The sequence below is a fragment of the Mustela erminea genome, chromosome 1, assembly GCF_009829155.1.
Source record: "Mustela erminea isolate mMusErm1 chromosome 1, mMusErm1.Pri, whole genome shotgun sequence".
Taxonomy (NCBI): Eukaryota; Metazoa; Chordata; class Mammalia; order Carnivora; family Mustelidae; genus Mustela; species Mustela erminea.
Genome location: NC_045614.1, coordinates 1,675,056 through 1,700,345, shown reverse-complemented (window position 1 = coordinate 1,700,345; position 25,290 = coordinate 1,675,056). Strand labels below are relative to the sequence as shown.

Here is a 25,290-nt window from a genome sequence, read left to right as displayed (position 1 = left end):
CGGTGGTGGGTAGAGTCCTGTGGGCTTCAGGCCAGCCCGGGGGGCTGGGGGTGGGGTGGGTGCTGGAGCCGGGCCCAGGAAGCTCAGCCCCTCCCAGCTCCGAGACCCTCGGTCAGGCAGGCACCTGCCCCCACCCTCAGTTTCCCTTTGGTGCAGCTGGGTGACAACCGCCCTGACACCCAGGGTCGTTGCTAGGAGTCGAGGGAACCCGCTCCCCAGGCCGGGGCTCTGGGTGAACTGGCAGCAGCACGTCCCTTAGCCTGTGGTCACTAGACGTGACCTCCCCAGGCCCTTCCTCTTTGGACTCTGCCTCTTGAGTTCGTCCGGCTTCTCTGGATCTGAGGAGACGTGGGCACTGAGGGCGAGGCCCCAGGCCCTTCGGCAGGTGGGCGGCGAGCCCTGGACCCCGGCTCCCGTCCGGGTGCCCTTCTCTCTAATGGAGGATGAGAAAGAAAGCACCACGTGGACAGAGCGCGCCCCTGCCCGAGAGCTGCGCCCCCCGAGAGGAACGAACGGGGTCCACCCCCAGCGGCCTGGCCTGCGTCCATGAGGGCGGACAGCAGCCGGGCGGTCGTCCGTGTCCCGAGCTGACCTTGTTTTCCCGTGCTCGGGGCAAGAACGGCTCGGCCCACGGAATGGACCTCTCCAGGCCTGGGACACCTGGGACACGGGCGGGCCAGGCCGGGCCGGTGGAGGGGGTCTGGGTTTCCCGGCCCGCCGCACGCGTTCCCCTTCCTGGCTCCTACCGGGAAGGTCGGCAGAGGTGGTCCCTGCACCCTTCAGGAATCCAGCGGCTCTGCCGCCTCCGGGACGGAGCCCAGCGGAGACCGCGCTGGGACAGCCACCTGCACCACGAGGCCGCTGGGGCCACTCTATGTACCAGCGTGTGGCACCGCGCGTGCCAAAGCCAGGACAGAGACGGCCTCCTGAGCGTTTGGAGCACCTTCTTTCATTCTCTCTTTGGTAGTAAAATACACATAAAATTCATGACTTGAACCATTTCTAAGCGCACAGCTCTGCGGCGGGAAGCACACACCCCCACCCTCCGTCTCCAGAACTTTCCACCCCCCCCACGGAGACTCTGTCCCCACGAAGCACGGACTCCCCACCCCCGCTCCAGCCCCCACTGCCACCCCCTCCTCTCTGTCTGTGGGACGGGACTCCTCTGGGGCCCTCCTGGGAGTGGGGTCCTGCGGGACGGGTCCTTCTGGGTCTGGCTCCTGTCTGAGCCTGGTGTCCTCGGGGTCCCTCCGCGTGTGGCAGGGTCAGGGTCTCCCCGCCGCTTCCTGAGGCTGCACCGTGTTCCCGCACATGGACCAACCACACTAACCCGTCAGTGGACGTGTGAGTCGTTTCCACGTTTTTATTGGCTGTTGTGAATGTGCTGCTGGGAGCACGGGCGTGCGGATGCCTGTTTGAGTCGCTGCTTTCACTTCTTTTGGGGAAAAATAATCCTGTTTGTCCTGGTTTGACAGCCGACCCCAGCCTGCAGCTCCCCTGCCCGCCCCTCGAGACACGGGGGAGCCCAGTTGGAGCTGCAGGATCCACGATGCGGCTTCTCCTTCCCAGACCCCGGTTTGCACTCCCACACCCCTAGAAAGGAAAGTAGACGTTTTGCCCAAATAAAGATGCCGTGGGGTGCAGGTTCCCAAGGTGCGCGTGGCGTGGGGCGAGAAGGAAGCCTCCCTCCCCCGGTGCTCTCGGCCTCCTGCCTGGAAGCAACCATCGCCGGGTTCTGGGTCTTCTCTGGATGTGCTCCGCCTCCCGGGCACCTTTTCTGACCCTGGATTTTGCAGGGTGAAGTCGCGCACCCCTCGGGAGCCCTAACGTGAAGCCACGAAAAGGCTCGGGGGCAGTCCGGCGGCCCGGCCGGGCTCCAGGTGCCTCACCTGCCAGGTGCCGCAGCCGCCGCGGGCCGCCCATCAGCGCCCAGGCCCGGGCCTCTGCGCAGTGGGTGTTTGATGACGGTAACGTGCCCCCGTGCTAGGGGCGGGATGCTTGTGTCCCCCAGATTCCTGCCATACCAGCGGGCTGGTCTGGGAGGTGATGGGTGTCAGGCGAGCTCATGAGGGTGGGGCCCCGAAGTGGGCTCAGCGTCCTGGTAAGGTGAAGAGGAGCGATCAGGGCGATCAGGGCGCTCTGTCCCAGACACACGGGGCAGGGGGGGGGGAGTGGGGGGGGCGCATCCGCACCAGGGACCGACCTGTGGCCCCATGATCTCAGACTTCCTGCCTCCCGAACCGTGAGAAGTGATGCCTGGGCGCTAGGGCGCCCTGTCTGTGCTGTTCTGTGAGAGCGGCCAGAGTGCACGAATACAGCCCGTTGGAATATTTTTCTAAAAAAAAGAAAGAGAAAGTCTGCAAAAGGCACCCCCGGCAGTCACCTGAGGCGGGGTCCCCTTCGGATCCTCACAGCGGTTTCTGGCACGCGGGGCCCGTGGAGCTGCCTCCTGTGGGCGAAAGGGGAGATCATAGAGGCACGCGCCCGTGTCCTGGGGTCACTGTAACCAGACTAAATACCAGGGGCCTGAGAACCACGGGACCTCTTTCTCGCACATTCTGGGGTCAGAAGTCCGGGGTCGAGGTGTGGGGGGGCCCTGCTCCCGCCGCAGTCTCCAGGGGAGGGTCCTTCTGCGGCTCCCAGCTCCGGGGTGGGGGTGGGGGCGGGGGCAGCACCGCGGGGCTGTGGCCCTGTCCCTGCAGGCTCAGCCTCTCCCCTTTTATCTTATCTCTATCTTATCTCTATCCTTATCTCTTTTGATAAGGACACCAGGGCTCGGGTCAGGCCCCCCCAGTCCTGCACGGTCTCATTTTAACGTAACCAGTCAGACCCACAGAGACCGTCTGTCTCTTCCAATAAGGTCACAACAGAGCCTGCTCCCACCGTCGGGGCCGCCTAAACCACGACTGTGACCTCAGGGTCCTGCAGCCGGGAGGTCCGAGAGCAGGGTGTCTCCTGAGGCCGCTCTCCTGGCCTCCCTTCCCCGTGTCCTCACCGGGCTGTCCCTCTGTGCGCGTCTGTGTCTCACCCCGCCCTTCTGCAGGGGTGCAGTCGGACTCGGGCCACCCTTGTGACCTCATTTAAATTAATCCCATCTTTAAAGGCCACGTCTCCAAGTACAGTCCCAGTGGGGATTCGGGCTCCAACACGGGAATCTGGGGACACCGCTTAGCTTATCAGTCACCTTCTAAGGTTCCCGGGGACACGCTATTCAATCCACCGGGGGAGGTGGGGGCTGAGCTCAGGCCTCCGTCAGGGAGGCTGTGCGGGAGGCAAGGGGGGGTCGGGTCTCCCCAGGAGGAGGCCCCATCGCTCTGCAGAGTGGCACAGAGTTGTCTCTGCGTGTGAGTCACTTAGCTGAGCTGTGGTCTGACCTTCGGGGAACCCTGCCAGGAATAGAGGCTTCACCCCCATCCTTCACCCCCCCAATGCTTTTTTTTTAAGATTTTATTTATTTGACAGACAGAGATCACAAGTAGGCAGAGGAGGAAGCAGGCTCCCCGCCGAGCAGAGAGCCCGATGCGGGGCTCAATCCTAGGACCCTGGGATCATGACCCGAGCCGAAGGCAGCTGCTTAACCCACTGAGCCCCCCAGGCGCCCCTCTATCACGATCCCTTTTATAAATGAAGGTGGGCACAGCAGGGAGAGATTGCCTGGGGGCGCAGAGCACCCCGAGCGTGGCCCACAACCTCCACCCTGCAGGTGGGTTCCGTGCCCAGCACCGGCTTCCCCGTTGGGGTTGCCGACCGCCCGAGGAAGCCCCCAGGGCCCCCGAGGTGGCAGGCACCAAGGGCCTGGAAGCCCTCCGACCCCTGGGACGTCCCCTCGAAATCTCTGCTTTTGCTTTCATTTATTTGTTGTTAAAAGGTTTTTCTTAAGCAGCTCCTGCACACAGCACGGGCTAGACCGCAGCCCCCGCCCCAGACCGCGCTCTCCCGCCCCAGCCGGCCACGTGCCGCTTTTTGTTTGCTTTTAACGGCCCGAAAGTGTCCCGTTCTCGCTGGCGAGCTCTCTCGTTGGCTTGGATGGAAAACGATTTGGACTTTTCCCTTCTGTGGGTCATGTGGATCCGGCGGCTCAGCGGCCCCTGGGGGTGCACCCGGCTCTGGGGGGTCGGGGGGTGGGGGAGCCCCGTCCCTGTCTGTGGCCGGATCCCAGGGCGGGAGCCGCGAGAGCGAGCGAGACCCGGCGGGTGTGGATGAAACGGGGCGTCCAGGAGCCAAAGTACAGGCCTGTGAGCTCTGTGTTCTTAACTCGACCGGCGTAAAAAGAATGTTTTTAGAACAGCTTTGTTGAGACATAATCCCTCGCTGTACGGGTCACCCTCTTCGAGTGTATGATTGGGTGGGTTTTAGTACCTTTACATGTTGTGCAACCATTTCATTATCTCATTCCAGAACATTCCATCACGGCAGAGGGAAACCCTGCCCCCTCGGCGGTCCTTCCCCCTCTGTCCCCGGCCCCCGGCCCCCACGAGCCCTTCCCGTCCGTGGAGGGGCCTGGCGCGGACGTGTCGCACGCGTGGACTCACACCCCACGCGGCCTCCTGTGTCTGGTCCCTTCCCTGCGCCCCTTGGGCTCAGGGCCGTCCCTGGGCCGGCGCGTGGTTCTCCGGCTTCAGGACGGAGAGTCTCAAAGTCTCAGGTCCTGAGGGCTCCAAGAACGTTTGTTTTATGCAGGTTTTATCCACCGGAAGTCACTTGACGAGGAATCAAAGCTGAGAAGTGATTTATATATTTATTAATTCACTTAGAAATAAGAACGTGCTAAGTGACTTTTTTTTTTTTTTAAACAAAAAGTGACCACGGTTTGAAAAACAAGCAGATTTGGTGTGAACGTGGCAGGGGGAACCCCAGAGTGGGGCCTGACCTAGGAGGAGACCACAGAGCAGGATGGTCATGCCCAGCGCGGGTCCCCGCGGCAAAGCGGGGGCGGCGCGAGGGACCCAGTGGCTTCTGCGTCCGGCGTGGCCATGTTGCCTTCCAGCTGCGACAGTCGCACCCTGGGAGAGAAGATGCTCCCGTGGGCGGCGCCGGGGGAGGCGGCCCGACTCTTGCTGCTGTCTCTGCGACTTCTCTGCAAATCCCAGATTATTCCAGACGGAAACTTTATTTGCAAACATGGGGCGAACACAAACAAACACGGGACAGAACGAGGGGAAGTGCCGAGGCCTCAGTGAGGGGAGGGTGGGGACGTCCGTCCTGGGACTGGGCGTCCCCACAGGAGGAGCCGAGGGGGCAGAAGAGGGAGCCAGAGGCCATGCAAGTCGGCGAGTCCTGACCCAATGCCAGTCACGCACCAGAGACAGTCGTGGTTGCCGGACCGGGGGGGGGGGGGGATCCAGGGAGGTCTCTAAGGAGGGGACATCCATGCAGACCCCAAGGGACAGGGAGGAGCACGGAAGGCAGAAGGGGACTGAGCCGGGTCTGGCCGGGCAGGAGCGGTCATGACACTCGGCCAGGTGCCCTGGGGACGGCCCTCCGCTGGGGCTGGTTTCTGCTTTTGACAGGCTGACGGGGGGCCGAGGCTCCCGGCCCCCGAGACAGGGTCAGGGCCGCCGCGTGGGGGGTCAGCTCTGCCTCCCTGGAGGAGCCCAATTCCTGGTCCAGGCCAGCGGTTCTCAGCGGAAGTCATTTCTGCCCGGGGAACAGCGGATAGGGTCTGGGGACATCTGTGGTTGTCACAACTGAGGGGCTCCTGGCATCAAGGGGGTGGGGCCGGGCACGTGCTCTGCTCCCACAGTGCCCAGCATGTCCCCACGGGAGCAGCCCGCTCCGTGTCAGCAGTGCTGGGGGAGACCCTGCGTTAATCCTCTAGAAGAAACTTGGGTCCAGTCCCTGTGCACTCTGGACACAGAGCTGGGCTTGTGCTCCGGTGGGACTCCAAGTCGCTCTTTGCCGGGAAGTTCGGGTGTCCCCCTCACAGGTGCCATCTGCCCAAACCGGCATCTGGAGTGTCCCAGGAGCACCCCAGAAACTCCCTCACCTACCAGCCATGCTACAGGTTACAGACCCTGCGGGCCCCTCGTGCCCAAATCACGGGGAATGCAGACTGTTAAACGGGGTGGCCCTCCGGGCCCAGGGGCCTGGCCTGCCGGGTCAGCCACGTGGGGGCCGTCAGGAGAGGGCTGGGCTCCCCCTGCAGGGCCCTTGGCCGTCTGTGAGCTCCGGCCTCTGGTCCTCCCCCTGGGGCGAGGCCCCGCTGCCGGCCTTGGCCACTGTCCACTCTACTTCCCAGGCTTCTGTGTGTGTGTGTGCTGCCCTGGGCTGACCAGCAGGAGGTTGGGAACACTGTCCTGTCCCAGGTCACGGCTCTGGACCTCGGCTTCATGCCACTGGCTGTAAGAGAACCCTGGGGTCAATGTCAGCAAAGCCCCGTCCCCCCAGACAGGCCCTGCCCTGCCTGGCCGCTGTAGGCTTGCCCCTTCTCTGCCCTTCCCAGCCAGAATGCTCCTGATGTGCACACGGCGTATATGACCTGAGTTTAGGGGAGGGACCCTGGGCTCACCCTGGTTTGTACCCTCTGACCTCTGGGCCTTTGCACTGGTGTCTAGTGTGAGCAGGCATCAGACTCAATTCTTCCCAAACACTGAACTCAGGGAGGCTGCCTCTCAGCACCGTGGATGTCCAGGGCCGTCCTGGACACTGTCCCCAACCGCACCCACTCAGTCCCAGGAGCACCCGCAGTGTGACCACCACAGATGTCCTCTGAGGATAGTCAGCCCAGGTGAGAGCCGCCCCTGGTCCTGGCCCTTTGACAAGGGAGGTAGGGAGCCCCGCCCCCGGGGCCGGGCTGGGTCTCTTTCCCAGCACCGCTGCAATGCCAGGAAGGCTGCTGGACCCAGGAGCCTCTGCGGGCTCTGGGCCAGGGTGCAGGGGGGCTGGGAGCTCTGCTTTCCAAGGACCGGACAGCCAGAAATGTGTCTGTGTTGAGAGCTCCGCACACGCCAGCCCAGGGCCCGGGACGGCCCCTGACTCCTCCCTGTGCTCCTCAACCACGTCCCCTTCTGTCACGGGCCCCTGAAGGCGGGTCTGACCGGCCACTCCCAACGTCGGGTCCAGCACCAGACGGAGCCAGGGGGTCTCGTGGGGTGGTTCTGCCTCCAGGACACCCGGTGATGGAGGGACATCTGGGGCCATCCCATCTGGGGACTGGGGGTGGTCCTGGCATTGAGGGATGGGGCCCCGGCAGCTGCTCAGCCCCCGCAGTGCCCAGATGCCCCCGGAGAATGCCGCAGCGCAGGGGCCTCCCGCCAGCCCCGAGATGAGGGTGAGGCCCCTCCGCTCTGTGGGGGGTGGGGAGTCACGGGGACACCGGGTCACTTGCTGTCTGCGGGAATGCCTTCTGGTCTGGTGCGGGGCCGGAGCTCCTGCACCCCCGGTGAGCAGTGGGGGGGCAGGCCAGTGTGAGCTGGGAGCCTGTGTGAGCGGGGGAAGGCGTGGGGGCATGTGAGCAGGGCCCCGGGAAGTGGGGTAGGCTGTGTGAGCAGGGGCCCGGCTGAATGGGGAGCCCCGGTGAGCGGGAGCCGCTGTCCTTGGCAGGAGCCGGGTGGGGGGCGTGGTGCTGAGACCTGTGGCATTTTCTCGGGCGCTTCCATGGCAGCCGAGGAACCTGCTGCATCCGTCTGGCAGGATGTCAGCAGGCTGCCCCGTGGCGGTGGCCTCCCTGGCTGTGTGCCTGGGGCTTCCAGGAAGCTCGCCTACACCCGGGAGGGAGCCAGGGGATTGGGGTGGGGGAGGTGCCCTTTCCAGCAAGCGCCGGGCGGGGCTGGGGACAGGCCGAGAGGTCAGCTCCTGCGAATCTGTCCCAGTACCCAGAAGCAGTCGTAGGTCCCACTTCCCGGCCACCATCTAGGCCGGCTGAGTCAGGGCTGTGTCACATGGAGGAAAGAAAGGCCGCCTCGCGGCAGGCAGAGGCAGCCCCAGAAGCTTGTCGGGTCACGTGCCCCCCCCCCCCCCCCCCCGCAGCATGCCCCCTCCATGTCCTGAGGACTAGAGCCAGACGCCTCACAGTGTCCGCTCACCCGCCCCCTTCCCAGACACTTGCAAGAGCAGCCCCGGGGGCCACCCTCCCTCCAGATCCCCACCCCCGCCCTGTCTTCAGGATCTGTGCTCTGGGGCAGGTCCCTTTCCCGCCAGACCTGTTTTCTTCGGCTCATCTCGGAAGCCCCCTCCCCTCCCCACTGCGCCTGGTCCTCCTGAGCTGCCCTCCTGGTCCCCCGGTGCCTCCAGGTGAAGCCGTCTGTTTGCCGGGATGACGGGATGATGACGTGTGCGCGTGTGTCTGCCCTGCTAGGACGTGGGGTCCGTTCAGCTTTGCCGAGGTCAGGGTGGCGAACCTTCTCCGTAAAGGGCCCGCTCGTGAGTATTTTCGGCTCTGTGGGCCAGACTGTCTGTCGAGACGACTCAGTTGTGCCCTAGGAAAGGAACGGGCCGTGTGCCAAATAAAACTTTATTTACAAAGACACCCCCCCCCCCAGCCGTGGCTTGCCTCCCTCTGAGTCAGAGGGTTTCCCACAGGGACCCGTCGTGGTCCCACCACATGCGACGCTGAGTTGTCTTCGAGGCAAACTTCCAAACTGAGGCTTTCTGTCGGGTGATTATGGAACCCCCGAAGTCCTCGGGGTCGATGGGATCCCTTCACACAGGGGGCTCACCCGGGGCCATGTTTGATGATGTGTGTGGCTGTCACAACGGGGGACACTGAAGGAGGGGGGGCCAGGGCTGCTGCGCGGCACCCCCCAGTGCCCGGGACGCCCCACAGGGAACAGCTGCCCCCATGTCCACGGAGCCGGTGGGGGGGGGGGCCCTGCGTTCACGCACCCTGGGCTGAAGCGCGCGGCGGCTCCCACGTGCTCTCGTGTCGGGCAGCCCACCTGTGGCGGGGTCCCGCCTGCCAGCACCCTCCAGTGTGCTCTTACGACGACCCCCCCGCCCTGTCACAGCCACCAGACTGTGGCCGATGCCGTGACAACAGGGGGGGAAACTGAGGCTCGGAGCCAGGCCCGCAGCCCCGTGCTCTCTCTGGCTCCTTTTTCTCAGTGCGGGCTCTGCTCACGGGTCTTCAGAATGCTCCGGTCACGTTGTGTCCGCTCAGGGCAGCTCCTGAGCTGGCGCCGGTGACCCCGCCACGAAGACCTCAGCAGGGCCCTGCCTGCCTGGCGTAACCACATTCCGGGGTGCCCTCTAAGGGTGGGGGGCAGGAGGCCCCCATTTCTCAAGGGTCTCCATGCGGCCAGGCCCGTGCCGCTGTGAAGCAAGGTGGTGCGCCTCGGCCCACGGGCCACAGGAGAGGGCTGGCCGCGTCTGCGGGTAAACACGGGGTTACCTGCGTCCACACCCAAGGGGAAAAACAGGGGCACGGATGGAAGCCTGTACACGCGTGTGCAACAGCCCCACAGGTCCCTGGCCCCACCCTCTCGAGGCCAGGGACAGGCATGAGGCAGGAACAACCCCAGTGTCCCCCACGTGTGGCCCCAGGGACAGACCCCGAGCCCACGACACTCAGGGAGGGAACCAGACACAGGAGGCCACAGGGGGTATGAGTCCACACGTGCAACACGCCCAGACCAGGCTCCTCCACGGACGGGAAGGGGGCTTGTGGGACCTGGGGGCGGCTGGAGGAGTGATGGCCGATGGACATGAGTTTCCTTTGGGGAGATGGAATGTTCGGGAACTAGATAGAGATGTGGGTTGCACAGATGCCACAGCGTAAAATGGTAGCTTTTCTGTTAGGTGTGTTTTAACCCCCCCCCGAACCTTGTGCAGGGACGCCCAGAACCATCTGTTGTCTGTGAGCCGGCTTGTGTGCAAGCCTTCCCACCTCCTTGGCTCTCGCCAGCTCCCGGTGTCCCAGGCCTGGCTCCCTCACCTCCCGGGGGGCCCTGGGGTGTGCCCAGGGGACGTGGCTCCGCAGGTGGTCTTTGTGCCGCTGCTTTAGAAGTCACTGTGCCCGCAGCCTTCTGCCCGCCCCTCGGTGCTCTTGGCAGGAGTCTCAGTCCAGCAGCGGACCCCTCTCCCCCTGCCTGGATCTGAGTTCACCGGCCTCACCCAGGGTCTCAGCACTACAGGGCAGCTCATTCACTCTCTGGGGATCGTCCCGGGCACTGTGGGGGTTCAGCAGCATCCCTGGCCCCACCCTCTCGAGGCCAGGGACAGCCCTGGGTTTCCACAGACATTGTCCCATGTCCCCAGGGGGCAGGAGCACCCCAGACTGGGCCCAGGCTTCGAAGCAGACGCCTGGGAGCTGGGCACGTCCAGACCCAGCCTGGGGGAGGGGAGGCCCCGCACCCACAGCCCACAGAGGCGGTCCACGGCCCACCAAAGGGTGTTGATTTTAATTTCTTTTAAAATCAGTGAACAGGGGGTACCTGGGTGGGTCGGCTGGTTGGGCGTCTGCCTTTGGCTCGGGTCATGATCTCAGGGTCTTGGGACCGAGCCCCGCATCGGTCCCTACTCAGTGGGGAGCCTGCTTCCCCCTCTGTGCTACCCCCCGCCGGCTCATGCTCTCAAATAAGTAAAATCTTTAAAAATACAATAAACTCAGTGAACGAAAGGTGACTAACATGTTAGTGAACGTTGAGTAACAAACCCCTGGTTTACATTCCGCTTTACACAGATGGAGTTCTAGAGCATCAGGGACCCTATCGCCGTGGGGTGGGAGGGGCCACGAAGGCAAGCGTGACACCCCCCGCCAAAGCCCCCGCGTGTTTCTGCGTCAGGGTGCCCCTGGGAGGGGGAGGAGCCTGCTTAAGGACCTTGGAAACAAAATCCAGAAGCGGACTTTTGGGGCAACAGGTGAGCCCTCCTGGTGGGCTGTCCCTCCTGGGAGAAACCCGCCTCCACCCCTGTCCCCGTGGACCTAGCGAGTGCCTGTGCTTCTGTCCCAGGCACAGGGGCCTCTGCCCGGGCCGCGCCTTGCCCGGGGCCGAGCAGGAGGGGTCTCCTCCAGCCCTCATTACCGTGCTCCCCCAACACCGCCCAGCCCTGGTGGGGGGCTCCTCACAGCGGGGAGGACAGGGGGCTCCCTGGATCGTTACAGCTTCAAAGAAGGGACATTTGGTCCCAATCAAACAAACCACAACAGTGATCACCCATCCCCGAGTTTCGAACCAGGATGACTGCACCCGGGGTCACGGGGCCCCATGTGGAGGCATCTTGGGTCCCGATTGGGGTGCTCCTAGCATCCAGGGGTTGTGGGCCAGGGATGCCCAACCACCCACAGTGCCCGGGATGTCCCCAAAAGAGAATAACCCGCCGCCGTGTCAGCGGCGCCAGGATGGGGGGACCCTGCTTTGCTTACTTTGGGGGAATAAGTCCCTGCTCACACTAGATGCGCAACAAACCCCGAGGGTCCCACCGTAGAAATCAGTGTCTGAGTCACCCCCACCGAGTGTACACGGCATCCTGGGACCTCAGGAGTCCGGTGGTCGCGGAGCGCAGGCTCCTGGGGTCAGCGGAAGCCCTGACCCGGGGGTCTTCCCGTGTCGCAAGTAAGTGCAGGCTTTGTGTGGCCTCCCGCTTCATACAGCGGCCCCGGGAGGGCCTGGACCCCCACACCCCTGCCCCTTGACGCGCTGCGGTCCTGTGCCGCCGTGGCCACCAGGTGGCAGCACAGCCCACCCCACCGGCTCGAGCCTCTGGCTCCGGTTCCTGCATCCCAGAAACACCGCCGCAGTCTAGACACCCGCCGGCGGAATTCCTGTCCCCTTGAGTCAGTCTGTGCAGAGACGTGCGTGATCCTGATTCCCAGTCATCGTCTCCCACGGCATTGTCGGGGCTCCCGCCCGGGGCCAGCTCACTGGACGGAGTGGCTTCCTCTGGGACCGGGCGGGGGGTGGGGGCCCCGGCAGGGAGAGGGGACCCGCCCTGCGTTGCTTTCACACCAGCATGAAATGCCACCAGGGCCCGGGATGTCCTGGGCCGGCCGCCCGCCTGGCTCTGGCTTTGAGTGTCTGTCTTCTGCGGCCTTTTGGGAACAGAGTCTCACGAGCCCTCAGGAGACAGGTGCGCACACCCTGGGCCCCATGTCTCGGCCTCCTGGGGGGGGGGGCGGTCCGCCGCGCTATTGCTGAAACAACGGAACGTATCCTCTCCCAGCTCTGGGGTCCGAGGTGTCCCACGGCGGTTCCTGCTGGGGGAGAGCCTCTCCCAGCGTCCCCCGCCTCACGCCAGTGTCACTGGTCATCTCGGCGTGCCCTGGCCCAGAGAAGCATCCCCCCGCATCTTGGTCCCGTCTTCACAGGGCTTCTCCCCGCCTGTCTGGCTCCACATGTCCCCTTTCTATAAGGGCACCCGGCGGGGCTTTGGGTGCACCCGACTCCAGACTGACCTCACCTTCACTAAGTACGCCTGCGACCACCCCATTTCCAGAGAACTTCCCGTTCTGGGCTGGGAAGGAGCACCGTGGCACCTCCGGCTTGCTGTCTGGGGGCCGGAAGCCCCTCCGGGCCGAGCAGCAGGAGAGGGCCGGGTGCAGGGCGGACGCAGACCTGGCTGGTGGCGCGGACCGGGCCAGGCCGGGCCGGGGGACAATCCTGCCTGTGCCATCTGCAGAACGAATCCTTTCCTAAGAAAGCGCTGACCTGCTTCCTCGAAGCCCCACCGGTGGCAACGTGGCCAAAAGCTCCCCGAGGGGGCCCTGCCGAGTCGTGGGCCGGCCGGTGGCCTCCTCCCCTCCCCTCCACACGCCGCAGGACTGTTCCCGCACGTGTCCACAGGGACATGGACCCGCACCAGCACAGCGCCTCCTGCTGCACGCGTTTGGGGGGCCTAAGGCTGAGCAGAGGTTTTCACTGAAAACCTGCCCTCCCGGCAGCAGAGGCTTTGTCACAAGCTCGTGTCATCCTGGGGGAAACAGGCTGGGAAGAGTATCGCAGCGGCCCCGCCCACTCCCCTCCACCTCGGGACCAACAGGCAACGCCTCGTTCCCTGCAGGGCCTTCCGGGTTGTGCGGGCCCCTTCCTGGTCTTGGGCCGGGGCTGCGTGTGGACAGCCTGAGACCACAGGGAGAACCTCGGGGACCAAGTAAATAGCAGTTTAACGTGAAAGAGAACATTCCTGTTAGCATCAGCTCACTCACTCCAGCTTGTCCGAATGTGATTTTTTTTTAAGATTTTATTTATTTATTGGACAGAGATCACAAGTAGACAGAGAGGCAGGCAGAGAGAGAGAGGAGGAAGCAGGCTCCCTGCTGAACAGAGAGCCCGACGCGGGGGCTCGATCCCAGGACCCCATGGTCATGACCTGAGCTGAAGGCAGAGGCTTTAACCCACTGAGCCACCCAGGCGCCCCTTGAATGTGATTTTATGTGAAAGTGGACATTTTAACAGAACACCGTCTGTTACTTGCACTAATAATTCAACGTCTTCAAGGACATCCAGGACGAACCAGATCAGAGTGAGGACCAAGTGTGGGCGGGGGCGGGCGGCCCCGTCCTCCTCGAGGCTCTGGCGTGGGCTGACCGTCCCGCCGGGATGCCGGATATCAGCATGTGATTCGTGCTGGGTTTGGTGCGTTTGCTCTTTTACAACAGAGCATCAGAACACACGCTCCCTCCACGGCTAGGTCTTGGCGTCCTTCTGGTTTCTGGCCCGGCTCTCATCGCTGCCTGCAGGATCTGCATGGCTGTCACCTGAGGGCGGGCAGACCCGCCTGTTGGACACACGCGCACCTCCACGCCAGGCAGCTGCACCGCAGGGACGCCGGGCGGGTGCGGGGTGCAACTCCAGGCCTGCTCAGGGCCCTGGCGGGACGGTGGAGCCACAGAGAGAGCCCGCTGGCCCTGCAGCTCCAGGCCTAGGAGGTCCCCAGAGAAGCTGCAGGGCTGCGCGAGGAAGGACGCACACACGCGTGTTCCCAGCGGCACAGTTCACCAGAGCCAGAACGGGGAGACGATCACGGTGCCACCATGCACGACACGTTCACCTGCACACAGGAGTGTTCCCAGCCACCAGCAGGAGCGAGGCCCCCACTCACGGCCCTGGGGCGGACCCTGAGCCCGCGACGCGCAGGGAGGGAACCAGACACAGAAGGCCCCACGGGGTGTGAGTCCACGTGTGTGACACGCCCAGACCAGGCCCCTCCACAGACGGGAAGGGGGCTCATGGGGCCGGGGGCTGGGGGAGGGGAATGCAGGTGGGGACGGGGCTGCTTTTGGGGCGATGGAATGTTCTGGAACTGGTAGAGGTGTTGCTTGCACAACTCTGTGAATGCCGTCAGTGCCGCTGAGGTGTTCCCTGTGAAGTGGCTTGTTTTATTTCATGCGACTCTCATCTGAATTTCTTTAAAAATTAGGCAGGGGCGCCTGGGTGGATGCATCTCACTCGTGATCTCGGCATAGGCCTGGACAATCTCAGGGTTGTGAGTTCGAGCCCCGTGTTGGGCTCCACACTGGGTGTGGAGCTTAGTTAAATAAATAAATAAATAAAAACTTGAAAAGTTCTTAAGTCGGAAGAGGGAAGTGTGGCTTTCGGTCAGGCCCACGGATTTCAGCATGTTCCCAGGCCTGGGGCCATCTGACGGCGCCTTGGTGCTGACCGAGACCGTGCCCCAAACTGCAGACCCAGGGCCGCCGTGGTCTGCACTTTTGCTCACCCCTGGAGGGTCTGTGGGGCTCCCCGTCACGGCTCTCCGCAGGAGGAGGAGATGCCGGGGGCGGCCTGGAGCTCCTCGGCCGGGATGGCAGATGGAAACGCGCGGAGCTCTGCCCGGGTCCCGGCTCTGGACTCTGGGGTGTGTGCAAGACAGCACGGGTGTGCCTGCTCCTGGGGACACCCGAGCCGGCCGCCTGTCTCGCAGCACAGACCGAGATCTCGTGCTGTGCCCTTGGCTCCCACGGCGCCGGCCTGCCCGTGCACCTCAGCCAGGATCTCCGTGCCCCTGTGTGCGTGCGTGTGCGTGAGTGTGTGTGTGCGTGTGCGTGTGCGTGCACAAGTGTGTGCACCTGCAGAAAGCCTGCCGGGCCCGTCTGCCGTCCCAGCCTCGCATCCTCCGTGCAGGGTGTCGGGGTTTCTATTTCTCCCAGGGCAGCTCGTGTGTGTGTGTGCGTGTGTGTGTGTGTGTGTGTGTGTGCGGGGCCTGTGCTGAATCACGCTAGTCTCTTGTTTCGGTTTTCCTCCCCCTTAGCACCCCTCCTAAGCCCCACCCACCCACCACCTGCTATGACTCTGTGCGGTTTGCTCTGTCACCGAGAGCTCTCCGCCAGGCGGTGCCTGACCTTTCTTCTCAAATGCCATCCGAGCGGTGAGCCCCCGGTGAGCGGGAGGTGTCCCAGACCCCCGCCAGCTTTCCGGGTGCTCTCTGGCCGCGGGCCCGGAGGGAGCTGGTGGTGCTGCTGTCGGCTGCGGCTCTGGGTTTTGCTAACCCTGGGGCTGCTCCCCAGGAAGCGGGTCACGTGTGTTTGATGGGGACACTCTCTGTGCCGGCTCGGCTGTTTCAGTGCAGCAGGAAGGGGGCGCTCCCAGTGGGGTTGCGGGGCCTGCCCGGGCCCCCGCAGGAACCGGACTCCAGGCGGATTTTATTTCCCAACTTCATTTTAACAAACGCTGCTGCCTTTGACTGTTTTTAACACCGAGGACACATGGGCCGACGCCCACGGAGAGTGTGGGGCAGCGGCCGCTGTCACAGTGTTGTTCAGTCCGGGCTTTCCCATCTTTGCCCGTGGACGTCCGCAGCCGCCTTCCCGGCTCCTCACCCAGTGTGCCCAGCTGCGGGGCACGGGAGGTCTTCCTGTGTGCCCGCCAGGCCCTGAAAGACTTAGTGCTTGGGGAAGGAAGACCCCCAGAGACAGCAGGTCCTAAGTCCGTGGAACCTGGGGATGTGGCCCCTGGTAGGATGCGTTTTGCAGGTGTGACTTTGCGACGGAGGAGGGATTTTCCCAGCGTGCCCTAAATGCAGTCAACAAGTGTGCTTACGAGACGGAGGCAGGAGGAGATTTGACACTCGGGGGAGGCCACGTGACCACAGGCAGTGACCGGGGATGCGGCACAAGCCACGGGGCGCCTGGGCCCCCAGGAGCTGGCGGACACAGGAAGGACCCTCCCCTGAAGGGAGCGTGGCCCCGCCACATCTTGACCTCAGCCCCTGCTTGGGCTCTGGCCGTGAGAACTGCAGAGACAAACGTCCGCTCTCTAAGCCACCAGGTCTGTGTGATTTGTTACAGGAGCTGCAGGAGTGAGTCTGGGCTGCATAAGGGGTTTGCACTTCCGTAGCTGGACCTCATGCACCCCCAGAATTCAGCTGCTCTCCTGGGACCTCGTGGCCCACTGTTTCTGGGGTGCAGGGACCCACCGCGAATGGTGCTCTCCCCCCGTTGTCCTGTGTCTCTGGGAAAAGCACCCTGACAGGCCACACTTCGTCCCTGAATGCAGGGTACCCCTTGGGTGTGACATGGGGGGGTGTGTGGAAAGGTTTCCACACCACGGCTCGGAGGCACGGGGTCAAGAACTTGCAGCCGCTCAAAATAGGGGCCTCTGACTGTTGTGTTCGGTTCCCGCACCTGTGAAATGGAGCAGCCGAGACATCTGAGGTCCCCCGAGCCCGTGCCCTGTGCGGAACTCAGAACCCCGTGCACAGGGAGGACAGGCAAACCGACATCACCCTCCGAAACACCGCAGCTGCTCCTGCCTGGTTTTGTTCCGTCCCCGCTCTGGGCTCTGGAAACACGGCTCTGGGCTTGTGTTTCCGAGCCCAGGACCGCCCGGCACTCGCAGCCCCGGGAGCCGCCAGCCTCCATATCCAGCCTCTTGGAGTAGGAAGAACAGAGGACGCCTTCCAACCTCAACTCTGCTCCTTGGTGCCCGGCTTCTCCCTCTTCGGAAGCGAGGAGGGTGGGCTGTGCACCGACCCTCCTGGAGCGTGTGGCCGGAGGGCCTTCACCCCTGCAGACACCCCGGGCCCTCCCTGTCTCGGCTCTGCTGCACCCAGCGCCCGCCCCAGAGCCCAGAGTCTGGGCTCCGCCTCGGTCCGGCCGCTCCCTACGTGCCCTGCGTCTGGCTCTGGCTTCTGCCCTCGACCCCTCCCGGTTGTTCAACACCGCGCTGGCTATAAAAGGCCGTTCTGATCGAGGAAAAAGGAGGACACAGGTGGCCTCTGCCCAGACCGAGATCAGCCTCTGCTTCTGCCTCGCAGCCCAGTGTCTGGGATTAATTTAGGTTCCCAGAATCCCGTCGGAGGCGGCACACACCGTTAGGATCGCGTAGTGGTCCTTGCTCAGCTGCTCCGGGCGGGCCTGGGGTGTCCCCATGCTCGCCCGCCCGCCCGCTCCGTGGGCTCCTTGCAGAGTGTGCTTTCCTGCCCGCAGCTTCCCCCCTGCAGAAGGGAGGCAGCATCTGCGCAAGGGAGTGGAGGGCGCAGGTGGCTTGAAGTCCGGGCGTGGGAAATTTAACCCCCGGTCAGATGCATGTCGTGTCTCTGGGCCCAGCAGGCTTCCTTCCCGGCAGGTCTCCGAGATGCTCCCGGCAGCTCCTGGAGGCGGTGCTAGGGCCGGGGGGGTTCCCAGCGCCCTTTCTCTTCCTGGACAGAATCTCACACTGGGATGGTGCCGTCGGCTGCCCTGGCTGCCCAGCCTTGGGGACGCGGCGAGGAAGAGGCCCCCAGCCCCTGCCCCAGAGAGCAGGGGCGGCAGACGGGCCAGGCGCCCGTGTGGTCTGATCACAGAGGTCACCACGATCATTTTCAAGGGTGGAAACAGGTCCTGGGGCCAGGCCGTTTAGGGGTCACTGGACTCATGGATCCAGGAGCTCCGGCTGCGCCCACCTGTCCCATAGGTGAGGAGCCAGGGAATCCGCCCGGACTGGGTTTCCCCAGATCCCACAGCCCGTGAGCAGCGGGGACTCAGCAGCCCGACCCGGCCTGCGGGCCAGAGCACGCTCTCAGCTGCTGGGAGACCACTCCTCTAATTAAGGCTTTGAAAAGATGAACACTGAGATAGGGCGGGACACGGGGGTGGGTGGGCTACCGTCGGGCCGTCTGTGAGCCCAACGCCCCCGGCACTGCTTGCCCTCCCGGGAGGGGACCCCTGCTCACGGAAGCAGATGGCTGGTAGAGGGTCACGTTATTACGGTAGTAAGAGGGGGGACACTAGTCACACCCTGCAAGGCTCCTCACCACGACGGGCTCTGCAGTGGGGCTGGCTGGGGGCCGCCGTCCGTGCCTGTCTGGCTCTGGGCACGGACCCGCCCTTGCAGTCCCAGATTGGTGGGGGGGAGTCAGACCCTGCTCTGTGTACAAACTTGTCTTGGGTTTGGTTTTTGGGGGGTGTGGGTTTTTTTTTTTTTTTTAAAGGATTTTGCTTATTAACGAGAGAGCACGGACCCGCCAGTGGGGGGCGGGGCAGAGGCAGAGGGAGAAGCAGGCTCCCGGCCGAGCGGAGGCCCGATGCGGGGCTCCATCCCAGCACTCTGGGATCCGGACCTGAGCCGAAGGCAGACGCTTCACGACCGAGCCCCCCGGGCGCCCCCCACGTTCTGGGTTTAGCCGAGATCACCATCCCCGATTCTGGGACACTCCGCGGGCCGGCGAGAACACTCCTCTTCCCCCCGGGACGCGCCGGGCTGCCTCTGGTGGCAGCCACCTGCGTTTCTGTGAGTCGGAACATTCCCGAAGGGTGAGCCCCAGCCGCAGCTCGTGGGCACAGAAGCCGGCTCTGGAAGGCCCGGAACCCCAAGAGCAGGCCCGTGTTCCGCGCAGGCCCCGCTCGCTCCTGTCCGTCCGGTTCTTGCTAACATTCTTCCAGCCGTGGGCCCCGATCGAGGCGGATGCGGACGGAGAAGGGCACGTTGACTGCTCGCGTGCGCGTCAGCAGGACTTCCCTGCAGAGCCGTGTCTCGTTTCCGCCACCGTCTGTCTGTCCGTCCCTCGCCCGGTGTCCTGCAGCGTCGGCCTCTCCGGGAGCTGTCACGACGGGGCGGGGGGGGGGCTCTGACCTGGCTGGGGGCCGCGAGGCTGGGGAGGGACCCCCGAGCGACCTCTCAGGAGATGCAGTATATGCTTCTGGGATTGAACCAAACGACAGTTGCTTGCTCTGAGGTCGTGCGTTCTAGGCCAGGGCTCCCCGAGGGGACACGGGTGGCGTCCGGGCTCGTGTGGGGTCGTCACGCCTGGGGTGGTCCTGGCATCGAGAGCATGGGGCCCGGAATGCTGCCGACCCCACGGCTGACCCAGTGCCAGAGGCCCACAGTGCCTGGGGGAGAGGTGTATTCTAGCAAGTTCCTTACCCATGGGGTCTGAGATCCACAGGGGAGGCCTGGTGGTCCCACTACCACTCAGCCTGGGGGTCCTTGCTCCTTGGTCTTTCAGGCAGGGAGTTCCTTGTTGTTCAGGGCTCCCAGGAGCCCCCGCTTGGTGGCAGACCCTTCGTACCAGGATACCCATGTTGCCTTCCAACTTGGACGTGTTACAGGCCTCAGCCGAGTTCAGAGCGGTGCCCAAGCTTCCCCAACTTTGGGGAACCCCGGGGAGATGGGACAGCTGCACACGGCGCTGCCTCGGGGGCCGTCCACTCAGCTCCCACCTTCTGCGTCCTGGAGGCTGGCAGGGCCACGCTTTCTCCCCTGGAAACCCCCGGAATGCCCCCAGAGACCAGCCTGTTTTGTTGGATTCGTCGAGGAAGGGGTGGGCCACTGCCGTATTTGTTTTGTTGAAACCGAAACCTCAGATCTCAGTGTGAATGTTCATGAGGACAGACATTCCCCAGGTCCGCGAGGGAGAGTGCAGTTCCCCCCGAGGTCAGCCCGGGACAGCAGGCAGGCCGGCGGCCGTCCCGCAAGGCGCCGCACGGCGGTTCTGCCCCGGAGCGACGCCCGGAAGGCGCGCTCCACCGCACAGCCGGCCTGCGCCGGAGCCCCGTGGCTTCGGTCTTGCCGGCCAAGCGGGGCACCCCACTTCCTGCCGCGCCCCCTCCCTCCCTGCAGCCCCTTCCCCACCCGCACCCGGTGGAAACTACGCTGGAAACCCAGCTTCCCGTTTCTGGAGAGGTTTTTAGAAACTAGACTTCTTTCCAGCTTGGAGTGATGTGACCTTTTAGTTCAACTTCGATTTTTTTCCCCCCTTCTCGATAAAGAGAGAATACAGAAGGGATACCAGCTCTGGGTAAGGCCGGGCTTTCTCAGCCTTGTTCTCTCTCTCCTGACCGCCCCCCTCGGGGACTTTCTTTTCCTGGGCGCTCATCGGAAAACACACAGCCGGCAGCGGGGGAAAACGCATCGCATACCCAGACGCCCCGAGTTCATGCGGCATTTCTGAAACCTCAGCTGTAGCCTGTCAGAGGCTGCTCACGACTGGGGAGAAGTGAGGTCCCAGAAATCAAAAAGCCGAGAAAAAGAGGCTGTGTGCGCCAGAGCCGTGGCAGGTGAAGGGCGCAGGGGTGCCGCGGGTCCGTCCACAGGTGTCCGTACCCGCGGCCCCCGTCACTCTGGAAGAGGAAGGCCATCGTCATCTCCCCGAGAGTCAGATCTGGGATCTTGCCCCGGCCGGGGATGCGTTTATAAATGCACGTAACAGTGTGGGCACGGGGACGCGGACGTCTCCCCCTGCAGACCCCTCTCCCCAGATCCAGCCCGCACCGAGGTGTGGGCGAGGTGGACAGCCGTCCAGTCCGGCGCGGGCCACAAGCTGTCCGGATGAGTCTGAAGCTCGTTTCTTGGTTTTCCTGCGTCCCGGCTTCCCTGCTCATGCGAAGGAATGACAGGCGTGTTTGGGTGCTGGTCCAAGACCCGTCCGTGGCCGGTCGTGAGCACTGCATTGGGGAACTTATGGAAATGCTAAGTCAGAGGCCCGGCGAGAGCGTGTGCCCCGCACAGGCCAGTCTGCCTGCGTCTTCCCCACTCCTGTGTCTGCCCCGAGACTTTCTTGCAGGCTTTTCCCGGGCACATGCCACCACGCAGAGGTGGGTGTGTGACCTGCGCTTCAGCTCGGTGCCCCGGTGGCCTGGCTTGGGAGCATGGCCCTTCACAGCGGCTCAGCTTCTGGTAGGTTCCCCAGATGTGTGGGGCCACGTTTGCTGACTCCTCAGCTCCGGGTTCCGAGCCGCTTAAGGCGAGAATAGGGCTCTGGGTACCGTGCTCCGAGAAGCCCCGAAGACCCAGACGGAGGCAGACCCGAGGTGTTTCTACACCTCTGCACGGCTGGGCCAGTGTCCATCTGGGTCATTCCAGGCCTGGCCTTTTAAACAATACATGTGGCTTCTTTTTATTGTAAGACACACACAACATGGACATTCAGCATCGTAACCATCTCTAAGCGCACGGCTCCGCAGCACGAAGGACCCTCTCACTGTGCTGCACTCACACCCCGCCCTCCGTCTCCAGAACTTCCCATCCCCCACACGGAGACTCTGTCCCCACGAAGCTCGGACTCCCCACCCCTGCCCCAGCCCCGGCCCCCACCCTCTCCTGTCTGTCTGTGTGGACGGGACTCCTCTGGGGCCCTCCTGGGAGTGGGGTCCTGCGGGACGGGTCCTTCTGGGTCTGGCTCCTCTTGCTGAGCCCCGTGTGCTCGGGGTCCCTCTGCGTGGTGTCAGGGGTCACTTCCTTTCAGAGGCTGGGCCGTAGTCTAGAGCGTGGATGGGCCACACGGTGTTCACTCGTTCATTGTCACACACCCTTGGCTGCTTCCACCTTTTGGCTGCCGTGAACATGGGAGTATAAGGACTTGTTCAAGTTCCTGCTTTCTGTTCTCTCAGGCATACCCACCCAGAAGTGGAATTTCTGGACCCTATGGTAACTTCATGCTTACATTTTTTTTTTTTTAAGATTTTATTTATTTATTTGACAGACAGAGATCACAAGTAGGCAGAGAGGCAGGCAGAGAGAGAGGGGGAAGCAGGCTCCCTGCTGAGCAGAGAGTCCAATGCGGGACTCGATCCCAGGACCCTGAGATCATGACCTGAGCCGAAGGCAGCGGCTTAACCCACTGAGCCACCCAAGCACCCCATGCTTACATTTTTGAGGACGCTCCACACTGTTTTCCGCAGCGGCTGCGCCACTTTCTGTTCCCACCTGCCACGCACGAGGCTTCCGGGTCCTCCGGGTCCTCACGGGTCAGTTATCTCCGCTACTGGCTTTGTGTTTTTATACGAGGCGTCCTGAGCGGTGTGGCGTGGTACCCCCGTGGTCCTGACTTGCATTCTCCGGCGCGTAGTGACGTGACCGTCTTTTCTTTGCTTCCTGGCCATTCGTGGGTCTTCCTTGGAGAAACGTCTGTGTGGTGTTCATTTTTAATCAGACTGCTGCTCGTTTGATCGTAGGGATTCTTTATGTATCGTACATATTAATCCCTTACCAGCTACATGATTTGTAAACAATTTCTCCTGTTCCTTGGGCTGCCTTTTGCGCTACTGAAAATTCCCTCTGATGCACAGAACTTTTCTCGTTTGGGGGGCGCCAGCGTGGCGCAGTCTGTTAAGTGTCCGACTCTTGATTTTGGCTCAGGTCGTGATCTCAGGGTTGTGGGATCGAGCCCCGCATGAGGCTCTCTGCTGGGCACGGAGCCTGCTTAGGATTCTCACTCTGCCTGCCTCTGCCCCCCCAGACCCTGCTCACTCTCTCACTCTCTCTTAAAAAAAAGAAGTTTTTAATTTTAATGAAGTTCAATTTATTTTTTTTCTGTTTCCTGTCCTTCCGGTGTCATTTCCGTGAAGTACACACTCTTCACGTACCGGGGCGAAAAGAGCGCTTTGTGTCTGCGGTTTTTCTCCCCAGAGTCCATCACCCAAGTCTAACCATGTGAGAAAAGCATCAGACAGACCGTGCTTGAGGGACTGCCTACAGAATTCCTAGCCAGGCCTCCTCGAAACTGTCCAGGTCGTGAAACCAGGAAAATCTGAGAAACTCTCTCAGCCCCGAGAGCCCCAGGGGGGGCAGGACAGCTGTACCATCTGGGTTCTCCCGAGAAGCAGAACCAACAGGGTGTGGAAAGAAGGGATTGGCCCAGGCTGTTAGGGAGGCTGAGAAGGTCCAGGAGCGCAGTTGGCCGCCTGGAGATCCTACCGGACGGACGGAGTGAGTCCCAGTCTGATTGCGAGTCCGAAATGCAGGACGAGGCTGATGTCCCAGCTGGACGGTCAGATAGAGACATGTTCTCACGGACTCTGCCTCTTGCCGTGTTCAGGTCCTCAGCGGGGTGGAGAGGCCCAGCTTCGCGGGGAGGGTGGCCTGTGTGCCTCAGGCCGCGGACGCGCAGGGGTGCCTTCCGGACACGCCACTCAAGCGGACGCATAGGACCAGCCGTCGCCGCACGAGCAGCGGACAGGGGTCCTGTGTGCGGTCCTGCGGGAGACGAGGACCTTGGGGAAGTAGTAAGGATATCCGGACAGTGTGGGTTGTCCGAGTCTGTGCCGGCCCAGGGAGGACAGCTCTTGCCCGCCGCGCCGGGACTCGGGACTCGCAGCAGGAGCCACAGGAGGCGGGGGTGGGGGGCTCCCTGCCGGCCCCACCGTTTTTCCAGCCTGAGCGGATTCTGAAAGCCAGACCTTGTGTTTTGTTTCTTAACTGATGACGGACAGAGAGGGGGCGCGAAGAGTCATGCGGATGCCACGCACGGGCCTCGCGGGCTCCCGGTTTCGACACACGAGCCTGAGAAGGCCCGTGGGACGGTCAGGGCCCACTGCTCGCAGGCTGGGGAGCGGATGACGGTGCTCCTGTGAATGTGGGGTGTACGGGGGGCGTTGTGGTTCCAAGTTGGGGGTGAAAAGCGCAAGCGGAGGAGAGATGAAGAGTAACAGGGTCCCGGGGCGCCGGGCCGGCTCGGTCGGGGCGGGCGTGGGTGTGCGGCTCCCGGAGTCGGGGTGGTGAGCTCTGGAAGAAACCCACGAGTCGGAAGGAGGCAGCAGAGATGACGTTTCTCCCTTCAGTGCCGGTGCTGCTGTCCAGCCTGGGCTGCTGCAGAGCGAGGTCCGCCGCGGGCCGTGCAGGTGGGGCGGTGTTGGAGCGCGGGGCGGAGGCCCGGCCCCTGGATGTGCCCCGGGGTGTGCCGAGCGCCCCGCCACACCCCGCGTGCATCGCTGGCCGCTCCGGGAAAGAGAGCGGGCCAGGACGGAGGCGGGGAGGCGCGCCGGCACACGGCGGAGGCACGGAGGAGTGCGCCTTACGAACGCGGGAGAAGCGGCAGAGGCTTGGTTATTTCTGACTCGTGCATCAGCCGCTCCCACAGGCTCTCCGAGCGAGCCAGGAGAGGCAGACACGCTGGGCGGGGCGCTCCCGCGGGCTCCGGGGACCAGGGTTGCTAGGTTACCCGGAGCCGCGGAAGGCGAGGGGGATGTGCTTCTCCCTGTGTTCAGCGTTGCGAACGTAAATGGGTATTGACATTTACGAAGGATCAGAATAGTGTGGGCCGCGGCGTGCAAGCCCTGGATTCTGCTTGCCTTTCTGCTGGCGGTCCTGCGCGTGTCTGTGGTTGGGGGCGGGCGGGTGCAGACAGGACGGTGGATGCAGGGACAGACAGGGCAGGGGGCGGACGGATGGAACCGGACAGACGGAACAGTGGACGGACGGACGGGTGCAGACAGACAGGGCAGGTGGACGGACGGACGGGTGCAGACAGAGCGGCCCTGCGGGCGTGCGGTTCACGTAACCCCCACTGCTAAGCCTGTTGCCTCACCTGTAAGATACATGGAAATGATTTTGTGCTGGACAGAGCGAACCTGAACGCCGACGTCTTCTCCTTCCCCTGGTCGGTTCGTCCCGTAGAGCTTCATGTGAAAACCGACGCACCCAGAAAAGTCCATTTGGATTCACAGCCCGACCTCTTGATAATGTTGGTGCCTCTCGTTTGTTTCCTAACACCTTATTGAGACACAATTTGCCCATTATACGCTTCACCTATTTTCAGTGTAGAATTGAACAGTTTTTAGCGTATTTGCAGAGATCGCAAATCCATCACCCACATCTAATTCCAGAACGTTCCATCACCCCAAAGGGCACCTTGCCCCCATTAGCAGTCACTCTTCTACCCTCCCCCTATCCCCGGGCCCCGCGAGTCCATGGAGGAGCCTGGTCCGGCCGTGTCACACGCGTGGACTCACACCCCGTGGGGCCTCCTGTGTCTCGTCCCCTCCCTGAGCGCCGTGGGCTCGGGGTCCGTCCCTGGGGGAGCGCGTGTGAAGTGGTGTTTTAAATGACACAGACATCACACAGCCATGGCACAACGTCAGGAGGAGGGAGCCGTTGGAGAAATAGAGTTGGGGTCAGGGTGGGCAGGGCAGGAGCAGGCTATAAGGAGCTGTGAGGAAGGGGACCCGGGCGCCGGCCGGCCCTGGGGACAGCACGGGGCCCCAGTGTCCGAGTGCAGCAA

The 25,290-nt window shown here is 63.2% G+C and overlaps 1 protein-coding gene across 2 annotated transcripts in view; it reads left to right on the top strand.

Annotated features, from left to right (window-relative positions):
* The window catches only part of GNG7 (G protein subunit gamma 7), a 113,899-nt gene that overhangs the window by 40,050 nt on the left and 48,559 nt on the right, over nucleotides 1-25,290 (top strand). The window contains exon 1 of one of the 2 annotated variants that reach the window (XM_032359073.1): nucleotides 10,619-10,797. The exons of the other annotated variant lie outside the window; for it this stretch is intronic. The gene's annotated coding sequence lies outside the window, so the exon portion shown is untranslated. Of the gene's footprint in view, nucleotides 1-10,618; nucleotides 10,798-25,290 lie in introns of those variants that run through there. 2 annotated transcript variants of the gene reach the window in all.